The following is a 10315-nucleotide window of genomic DNA, read 5'->3' on the forward strand; positions in this document are numbered from 1 at the left end:
AAATAAAGCAGCAATAAACATGGGGGTGCAGGTATCTTTTTCAATCAGTGTTTTTGTGTCTTTTGGGTAGATACCTAGGAGTGGGATTGCGGGGTGGTAGGGAAGCTCCATGTTTAGCAGTTTGAGGAACTTCCAAACAGTTTTCTATAGTGTTTGTACTAGTTTGCATTCCCACCAGCAGTCCAGGAGAGTTCCTTTTTCTCTAGTATGTGGATTTTTTAAAGGCTTTTTAAGTGAGCAATTAATTACCCAATATAGATAATTTTCAAGGTTTTTTGGGAGAATTCCAACTCATTTAAGAGCTCTTGTGACCATGAAAAATATGGTTTATGTAAGTCTTTATATCTAAATCTCATCACAATATTGAAAGCTAGATGTTGTGAAACAGATGATTAGGTTAAACTTTTTTCTTTGATTCACAGTCTTGGCAACTAAACCAGTCCAATAGCTGGTATATATTATATACCTTATGATTTTTTAATTTTCATTAATGACATTATTTTATATCCTTGTTTTTTTTTTCACGTTATAGGTTTTCACCCCTCAAGTGTTTCAAATGGGGTCACCATGGTTTTCCAACCATCAAAGTGTCCAGTTCATTGTGCTTTTCTCCCCACTTTGAATTCCCTTTACCAAACCACCCCCATCTGATATAAATTTAAGTAATATTATTTCTTCTTTTTTTCTTTTGCATGCAAGTGGCTGTCCACATTTCCCAGCACCATGGCTTTTCTTTTTCCATAGCTCTTTAGTCATAGGTTAACCACCCATGATTGTACGTGTTTATTTCTGGGAAATCAATTCTTTTCCATGGTCTGTGATTCCCTTTTTATTCTAATACCATGTCACTTTGATTGCTATTGATTTGTAATACAGTTGAAATCAAAGAATGTGAGGCCCCATTTGTATTTTATTTCAGAATCTATGTGGCTATTCAGGGTTTTGTGTGGTTCCAGACACATTGTATATTTGTTCTATTTCCTTGAGAAATGCCACTGGTGTTTTGGTAGGTGTTGCAGTTGGTAAATTGTTTTAGGTAAGGTGGCCACTTTAGCAATGTTCATTCTTCCAATCCATGAATCCCGGTTATCTTTCCTTTCCTTGTGTGTTCATTTCTTTTGACAGCATCCATAAGTTTTAAGTCATAGAGCCTTTATCCCCTTTGTTAAGTTTACTGCCAGACATCTCATCTTTTTAGGTGCAGTTGTAAATGAGCTTATTTGCTTAATTTCTCTTTCATCCCATTCATTGCTTGCCTTTAGAAACAACAGATTTTATATTCTGACACTTCACTACATGCATTTTTTAGTATTTTAGGTAGAGCTTTGGATTTTCTGTGTATGTTATCATGTCACCTGTGAATAATGACAGTTTCACTTCTGTCGGGGACTGGCCCCAATCTTAGGCTGCTAGAGGACAAAACAGGCAGTCTTAAGGTGGGAGTGGAGTGTGAAGCGGAGATTCCAAGAAGCGGGAAAGGGGAGCGGGCACGAGGAAGACACGGAAGTTGGAGTTGGGTGTAGGTCTTCCTACTCATCTTTTTAGCAAGTCTTTATACTGTTTAGCAAGTAGTTACAATAATGCATCAGGTAAGTTAATAAGAAATCAGCATGAAAGTTCTAAAGAAAGAGGGGAACAATGCATCCTCTTCCTGACACTTTATGGCATACTAGACTATACATTTTTGTGATAACTTTCATGTATATGGATGTTTAACTATGATCTCAAAGGATAAGGGGCCTGGGTAAGTATGAGCTATTAGCAAAGGATTTAGGGGTCCTATGGAAGGAGTAAATTGTGTTAGCAGAGTTATCAGTGATTGTCTAAAGAAAAGCTAATAGGTAACTTAAGGCTAGCAGAGAGTAGCTAATGTTTGTTTTAGTAAAAGGTTAATTAAGACTAGCAGAGAGTAGTTAGTTATTGTTTAAGAAAAGGGTAAAATTAAGAGGAAGTCACATAGTTATGCACTAAGCAAAGCCTGTATCAATAATGTTAGGAAATTGTCCATGGGTCTTTATGCCCTTGGATTTTTATCTAGATTTGCTTTTTGTTTTAAAAGACCAAGGAAGCTTCCAGGAGTCTTGATGCTCTAGAGGGTCTTATCTCTCCTGGAACTTGCCTTTTGTCTCCGGACACAGAGGAATTTCCCGTCTTGGGGCAGGAAATTGCCCTAGCCAGGTAGCCAATTTATGAAGCTAAGGCAATCCAGTTGCAAACTGATGGTTGCTTAGAATATTTTTGGTATTATGATTATACAAAAAAGGGAGGTTGAAACATAAATTAGCAATGAAAATTATGATTTTTCAGAGCTTTTTCCTTCCATCTGGAATTTGTCGGTTGACAGAAGTTGCATAGCTTTTGTCACACTTCTTTTCCAGTTTGGATTCCTTTTACGTCAGTATCTTACCTAACTGCCCTGACTGGTATTTTATTTCTGTGTTCATCAGGGTTACCATCTATAGTTTTCTCTTTTACTGTTACCCTTGTTTGATTTTAGGGTCAAGGTAATGTTCACTTCATAAATTTTTCAATTTTTTCAAGAGTCTGAGAAGAATAGGTATTAGATCTTCTTAGCAGTTTTGGTAGAATTTACTAGTGAAGCCAGCTTCACAGTGGGTTCAATCTTGGGAAGTTGACTGATTCTACAAATTTGTCCATTTCTCCTGGTCGCCCAATTTGTTTGCACATAGACATTCATAGTAGAGTTTTTTTTTTTTTTTAAAGATATATTTGTTGGGCCCTCCCTGGTGGCGCAGTGGGTTAAAGCACAGCACTAAGAAGCTTAAGCCACTTCCGCATGAGTTCGATTCCCTCCTGCCCCCCCCGGAGGAGATCCACATGGTGTGGCAGACCTCTCCTGGCCCGCCCGCTGCTCCCCTCAGCAGTGTACTTCGTCGATCTGCCTGTTCTGCTCCCCGCTCTGTCTCTGGTGAATCCTCTCACCCTCCACATCTCTGGCCTGTACCCCAGTTCTGTATGAATAAATAAATAAATCTTTTTTTTAAATAAAAGATATTTATTTATGCATACAAGACCTGCAGTACAGGCCAGAGGTATTGGGGATTCACTAGAGATAGAGTGGGGAACAGAACAGGTAGATGTACTGAAATACACTGCCGAGGGGAGCAGCGGGAGGGACACAAGGGTCTGCTGCACCATGTGGGTCACTTTCTTGACCAGGGGTCCAACTCATTGAACTTGTGCTCCAGTGGCTGCAGATAGCCTCAGAGGGCTGCGCTTTAATCCCTTGTGCCACCAGGGAGGGCCCTCCTTTGTATTTGTGTGCTATCTGTTGTTATCTTTTCCTATTTTACTTCTGATATCTTAAATTTGTTTTTTGTTTTTTTCTCTTTATGAACCTAGTTGATTAGGCTTTATCAACTTCATGCTTTCAAAGGATCAGCTCTCGGTTTCATTCATCTTGTATATTGTGGACTGACATCAATTCACTGTCACTTGAGTGAGCAAATAATGATTTTTTGCCTTTATTGGTCTGCTGTTATTTCTTTTTATTTTCAAAGATTAATTTTATTTATTGATACATACAAGTGCTGAGGTCTAGGCCAGAGGTACAGGAGAGGGAGGATGGAAGATTAGCCAGAGGCAGAGTGAGGAGCAGTACAGGTAGATGTACTGAAGTAGACTGCTTAGGGGAACAGTGGGTGAGACAGGAGAGTCTGCTGTGCCATGTGGGTCACTTCCCTGCCTGGGGATTGAACTCATGCTGCAGTAGCTGCAGATAGTTTCATAGTGCTGAGACTTAACCCCTTATGCCACTAGGGAGGCCCTGTTATCTCATTTCTTATTGATAAATCAGCTCTTGGATTCATTTATTTCTGCTGTCATTTTTGTTACATCCTTTCTACTACTGATTTGTTTCATTTTTTTCTTCAGATATCAAGTTATTTTACACTTTTCTTGTTATTGTTGTGGGCCTGTACTGTTATGTATTTCCCTTTTTGTATCACTTTTAAAGTATCCCATAGGGCCTAGTAAGCACTTCACTTTCTTTGGCTTACAGATAATTTTTTTATTTCTCCTTTGATTTCTTCATTACCCTGGAGGTTTCAAAACCTTTTTTTAGGCTCCACATTTTGGAGAATTTCCTAGATTTCTTGTTGTTGATGATTTCTATCTTTAGACTCTGTGATCAGAAAAGATCTTGGCAGAATTTTAATTTTGATATATTTTTGAGACATGTTTTGTAGCTTAGCATATGACCTACCCCATGAGAGGTAGCATGTGTCCTTGAGGAGCATGTGGCTTTATTTCTTTAGGAATAGAAGGGTCTGTTGATATCTGTTAATTCCATCTGATCCAGTATTTCATTTAAGGCTATTGTTTCCTTGTTTACTTTCTGTCTGGGTATTGTGTGTTAAGATCCCCTGTTATTACTGTATTGCTGTGAATATCTTTTTTTAGATTTATTTATGCATACAGAACTGGGGTACAGGCCAGAGGTGCGGAGGATGAGAGGATTCACCAGACAGAGCAGGGAGCAGAACAGGCAGACTGATGAAGTACACCGCTGAGGGGAGCAGCGGATAGGTCAGGAGAGGTCTGCCACACCATGTGGGTTACCTCCAGGGCTGGGAATCAAACTCATGCTGAAGTGGCTGTAGCTAGCTTCCTAGTGCTGTGCTAACTTAACCTGTTGTGCCACTAGGGAAGGCCCTCTCTCAATGTATTTTAATAGTTGTTTTATATATAGAAGTACACCTGTCTTAGCCATGTGAATTTTTTTTTTTAAGATTTTTATTTTTATTTAGGGCCCTCCCTGGTGGTGCAAGGAATTAAAGCACTGCACTATAAAGCTATCAGCAGCCACTGCAGCACAAATTCAATTCCTGGCCAGGGAGGTGACCCACATGGTGCAGCAGATCTCTCCTGCCTTGTCCACTTCTCCCCTCAGTAATGTATTTCAGTCAGTCCACCTGTTATGTTCTTCACTCTGTCTCTGTTGAATTCTCACACCCTGCACCTCTGGCCTGTACCCCAGATCTTGTATGCATAAATAAATAAAACTTAGAAAAAAATTTTGTTGAGCCCTCCTGGTTAAAGCGCAGCACTGCAAAGCTGGCCACAGCCACCTTTGTGCAAGTTTGATCCCCAGCCCCGGAGGTGACCCACATGGTGCATGCAGCAGACCTCTTCTGTCTTGCCCACTGTTCCCCTCAGCAGAGTATTTCATAAATCTGCCTGTTCTGCTCCCCACTCTGTCTCTGGTAAATCCTCTCACCACCTCTGAGCCTGTGGCTGTACCCCAGTTCTGTATGCATAAATAAACCTTTAAAAAATTTTGTTTATGCATACAGAACTGGGGTACAGGCCAGAGGTGCAAGGTGTGAGAGGTTTCACCAGAGACAGAATGGGGAGCAGGGCAGGCAGATCAACAAAGCACACTGCTGAGGGGAGCAATAGGCGAGACAGGAGTGGTCTGCCACGCCATGTGGATCACCTCCAGAGCTGGGTATTGAACTCAAACTTAAGCAGCTGCAGCTAACTTGCAGTGCTGTGTCCTAATCCATTGTGCCACCAAAGAGGGTCCTCAAATATACTGTTGAGAGGAGCAGCAGGTGAGACAGGAGAGGTCTGTTACTCCATGTGTGTCAACTCCCTGGCTGGTGGCAGTGGCTGGCAATAGCTTGATAGTGCTGAGACTTTAACCCCTGTGCCACCAGTGAGGCCCCAGCTGTGTAAAAATTTAATAATAGTTGTATTTTCTTGATGGATTGTCCCCTGGATTATTATAGTGTTCCTCATTAGCTTTTTTGGCTGAATGACTCTCTTGTCAACTATAAGAATAGTGTCTGTGTCATTAGCTTGAAATTATCTTAAGTGAATGGTCTCTGTTCCAGTCTTTCATTTGAGGTCTGTTTGCCTTTAGATCTTAAGCAAATTTCTTTTTTTTTTAATGCAATCAAGAACTGGGGTACAGGCCAGAGATGTGGGGGGTGAGAGGATTCACCAGAGATAGAGAGGGGAGCAGAAAAGGTGGATATACTGAAATACACTGCTGAGGGGAGTGGCAGAAGTCTGTTGCCTCATTAGGGTCACCTTCCCTAGCTAGGGAATGAACTCAAGCTACAGTGGCCTTGAATAGCTTCATAGTGCTGCGCTTTAACCTTTGCACCATCAGGAAGGCCCTGGGTCATGCTTTTTTAAATTTTTTTTGTCTTATTTTGTTTTTTTAGTTAATAGTTTATTTTTACATCATTTTGTGCCTTTTCCCATCTCAGTTGTAACCCCTGTGGGCTTCCAATCACCAAATCACCTGTGTGCCATCACCATAGTCCAGTAAACTTCCCCTCGCCTCCATTTTTGATCCCATTTCCCACTCCACCCCTGTAAAATGTCTCCAGTATATAGTTGTTCATCGTTGTTATTATTATTATTATTTTCTTCCCTGGTCCTTTATACTCCTGCTATGAGTGAAACCATTTGGAATTTTTCATTTCCTTTCTGGCTTATTTCACTAAGCACGGGTCATGCTTTTTTATCCAATCTGTCACTGGGTATCTTTCACTTGAGGAAGTCAGACCATTCACACTTAAGATAATTATTGCTATTTGAGACTGTTCTTTCAATCATTTCTGTTGTTTCTTTTTCCATGTGTTTTTATCTGACATTTCATTTGGATGGCTTTCCCTGGTGGTTCTGAGTATCTTCATTTCTTCCTCAAGGTTGCTCTATTCTGGTTTTTCTGATTACCATAGGGTCATGCCAAACTCTGTGCCTAAAATATTCCCTTTTGTGCTAGTAATGCCTTATCACTTTGCTATACATGTTCTGTCCTTTTCTGCCTTCCCAAATGTTTTCTTTTTTAAAGATTTATTTATTTGTGCATACAGAACTGGGGTACAGGCCAGAGGCTCAGGGGCGGCGAGAGGCTTCACCAGAGACAGAGTGGGGAGCAGAAAAGGCAGATCTACGAAGTACACTGCTGAGGGGAGCAGCGGGTGGGTCAGGAGACGTCTGCCACACCATGTGGTCACCTTCAGGGCAGGCGGGAATCGAACTCATGCGGAAGTGGCTTTAGCTTCTCAGTGCTGTGCTTTAACCCGCTGCACCACCAGGGAGGGCCACCCTTTAGTGTTTTCTTTTGTCTCACTGTCTTCTTGCTTATACTTTTCGTGCTGTCCTGTGTTACTGCTTACCAACATGCTCAAGGTTTTTTTTTTTTGTAAAAAAACTCCTTTCAGTTTTTTTTAAGGGCATGTCTAATGGTGATAAACTTTACTTGGTTTTGTCATCTGGGAAAGCCCTTATTTCTCCATCATATTTGAGTGATAATTTTGCAGGCAGAATATTCTTGACTGACAGTTTTCATCTTTTAGATTTTAAAATATACTATTCAGCTCTCTTCTGGCCTTGATGGCATCTGATGAAAAATCAGATTAAAACCTAATTGATGTACCTTGACTTTTGTTAATTGAATCATGATGTAACTTTGTGAAGGTAATTTTGCATTTGGAAATATATTCTTTTGGCTTCCTGTAATTCATGTTCATTTCTTTCCGTAGGTTTTGGGATAAATATCAATTATTAATTAATAGGGACTGTTCCTTTCTTTCTCTCCACTGTCACCTTTAGTTTCTCTTCTTATGGGGCCTAATATTTTTTGTAGTAGCATTTGTTTCTCCTCAGTCTTATGTTTTCTCTTTTCTTGCCTTTGGGTGATTTATATACTTGTATCTTTAATTTCCAATTTTCTCTCTACCAGCTTAAATCTAACATGCTTTATGTATCTGTAATCACTTCATTTAGCACACGTCTATGTGCATGTGTGTGTGTGCTTAATACCTTCAGTTTCTTTAGTGAAGAACACTTTGTCCCTAGATCTTTTCTAAGATCCTGCATCTACCTGCCTGTGTTTGCCTGTCGTTTTGGAATTCTGGGTTTATTTTTTTAAAGCTGTTATCCTAAATCTTTGCTTTGGTCTTCAAATCCTGTGTCCTTTGTATATAGTCTCTGGACTTCTGTGTCTCTTTCAACTTTCCCAAACTGGATTTGGATACTCACTGTCACTTTAACATGTTTTGTCTTATTTGTATCTTCCAGTTAGTGCAGTATGATTCTAATATCGCTTGTTTATATTGTTGAATTTGGTGACAGGTAAAGGAGGGAGGGTCCTATGCTAGGGTCCACAGAGTCTGTATCAGTGTGGTGGTAAGGGTTATTCCAATCGGAGAGAACTGTGTGGACTTTTCCCTTGCTCTGCAAAGCAAACCCTGTTCATGCTTCAGAGTCCAAACGGCTAGCCTCCTTCCTTGTTGCTCCTGTCTGTGGTGCAGGGCACAGAACATACAAAGTATAGCAGATCTCTCTCAGGTCTTCCAATAGGGACTGAGAGGGGCTTCAACACCCATGCTACCAGCAGCCAAATTTTCTGCAACTGTGAGTAGGTAGTGAGTGGAATTCCCTGCATATGGTCTGTATTCAGTCCCAACTTATAGTCTGACTGATAGGGTCACTGCCCTAGCTACATCTCCTTTATTGTCTCTCTGCTTTACCCACAGTGAGTCACCGAACTCAGAGAAAGATTTTCATGTTTTAGGGAAGAGTTTATGAGGACCTTGCTATTCTGTCATATTGTAGGTGGAATCTACTACTACTTTCTATGGATTCTATATTCCAAATATTATGTGGATTCTAGGTATTTCATACTTGTAGAATTAGTATTTTTAGTACTAATTTAACTTAGTATGTCTTCAAGGTTCATCCATGTGATGCCTCATTTTAATAACTAAATAATCAAGTTCAAGGCCTTGAACAAAGTTCAAGTTATTTTGGATATATACCTAACAGTAGAATTACTGGAAATACTCCAATACTATATTTAACTTTTTGAGTTACCACCAAACTGCTTTTTGTTATCAGTTTTAGCATTTTACATTGCTGGCGGCAATCCATAGAGGTTCCAGTATTATTCTAATACTTATTTTTCACTCTGATTTTGAAAACTGCCATCTTAATGGCTGTGAATTGGTATCTCATTGTGATTTTGACTTGCAGTTTCTTAATGGTTAGTGCTGCTGTGTTTACTGGCTATTTGTATGTATCTTTGGAGAAATGTTCATCTAAATCTTTTGCTCATTTTCTAATTGGGTTATTTGTTATTGCATTGTAGGAGTATTTTATATATACAGGATCTTAACCCTACAGCAGGTATGTGATTTGTAAATATTTTCTTTCCTTCTCTGGGTTGTTTTTGGCTCCCTTGATGTAGAAGTTTTTCATTTCAGTGAAATTTGACTTATTTTTTGTTGCTTGGCTATTGGTGCTACATCTAAGATTCCACGCCACTGGGAGCAGAGAACAGCAGCAGGGGTGTAAACCAAGTATTCAGGCTCATTGTGTGTAGTTTTGATTTGTGAACTCATGTTCACGTGCCTTGTGTAACAGGCCACATTGCTGAAGATCCCCTACAAATTTGAGTGTTCACACTGCCCTCGGGCAGGGCCATTCTTGTTTATGCACTGCTCTCTGTCAAGCCCCCTTTCTTGTCTATGGCATTGGTGTTTGGAGTCCTGAGCTGCTCTCAAGGGGTCGCCCCTGCCCACTCTCCTAGATATGCTTCCCAAGCAGGAGCTTCTCACACAGCAGGGTCTTGAGACCTTTCCTGTGCGTGAAGCTGTCACTACTAGCCTCGTAGTTCCCCATGTTCCTTTCATCCTTTTCCACTTTAAGGTCTCTGGCCTGAAATCACAAACATTATCCTGAACTTTGTGAACTTTCTCTGAGCTGGCCAGAAGGCCCACTGCCAAGGTGTTCAGCTGTGCTATGTCTCCAGGGACCCTGGGGCCAATCTCCTCTGACTGGGTCCCAAGCTACTAACCAAAGTATTGCTTGCCAGGAGGAATTCATGATGACTATAACTGGCTGGTACAGCTTGAAGTGTCTCACACACTGGTGCAAGGATGTCCTTCCTTGTGAAGGGGACAGATACAAGGTGTGTCTGTCCATGGGGAGTGGCTATGAGTCTGTACCCTCATCAGTCGGGACAGTGGTCTGCCAGACAGATACTGGCTGTTTACCTGAGGTGTGGGACCCAGGTGCAGGAAGCTGTTTGATGAGGAGAAGGGCTTCCTGGCTACCTTGGTATTGCCATGGCCAAGGCAACTGGGGCATGTGATGAGCCTCTTGAGCCTTGGGACCCTATGAACACGAGGTGAGTATTAGCACTGCCACATTAAGGTGTGGATGGAGGTCAGCAGGGGCAGGCCTGCGTCAATGCTTGGAGAGGCCTAGCCGGCTGCATGCTACCTGGCCATCCACGAGACTCAGAAGCCTGTTCTTCCCCTTCCTTTTCTTA

At 41.1% G+C, this 10315-nt stretch overlaps 1 protein-coding gene across 5 annotated transcripts in view; it reads left to right on the forward strand.

Moving 5' to 3' along the window:
• COMT (catechol-O-methyltransferase) overlaps positions 1-10315 on the forward strand; it is a 29448-nt gene that overhangs the window by 14195 nt on the left and 4938 nt on the right. For 3 of the 5 annotated variants that reach the window (XM_012734247.1, XM_012734246.1, XM_012734245.1), the window contains one exon: positions 9131-9168. The exons of the other annotated variants lie outside the window; for them this stretch is intronic. The gene's annotated coding sequence lies outside the window, so the exon portion shown is untranslated. The remainder of the gene's footprint in view (positions 1-9130; positions 9169-10315) is intronic. 5 annotated transcript variants of the gene reach the window in all.

Source organism: Condylura cristata, unplaced genomic scaffold, assembly GCF_000260355.1.
Source record: "Condylura cristata isolate star-nosed mole 26May11 unplaced genomic scaffold, ConCri1.0 scaffold00051, whole genome shotgun sequence".
Classification (NCBI taxonomy): domain Eukaryota; kingdom Metazoa; phylum Chordata; class Mammalia; order Eulipotyphla; family Talpidae; genus Condylura; species Condylura cristata.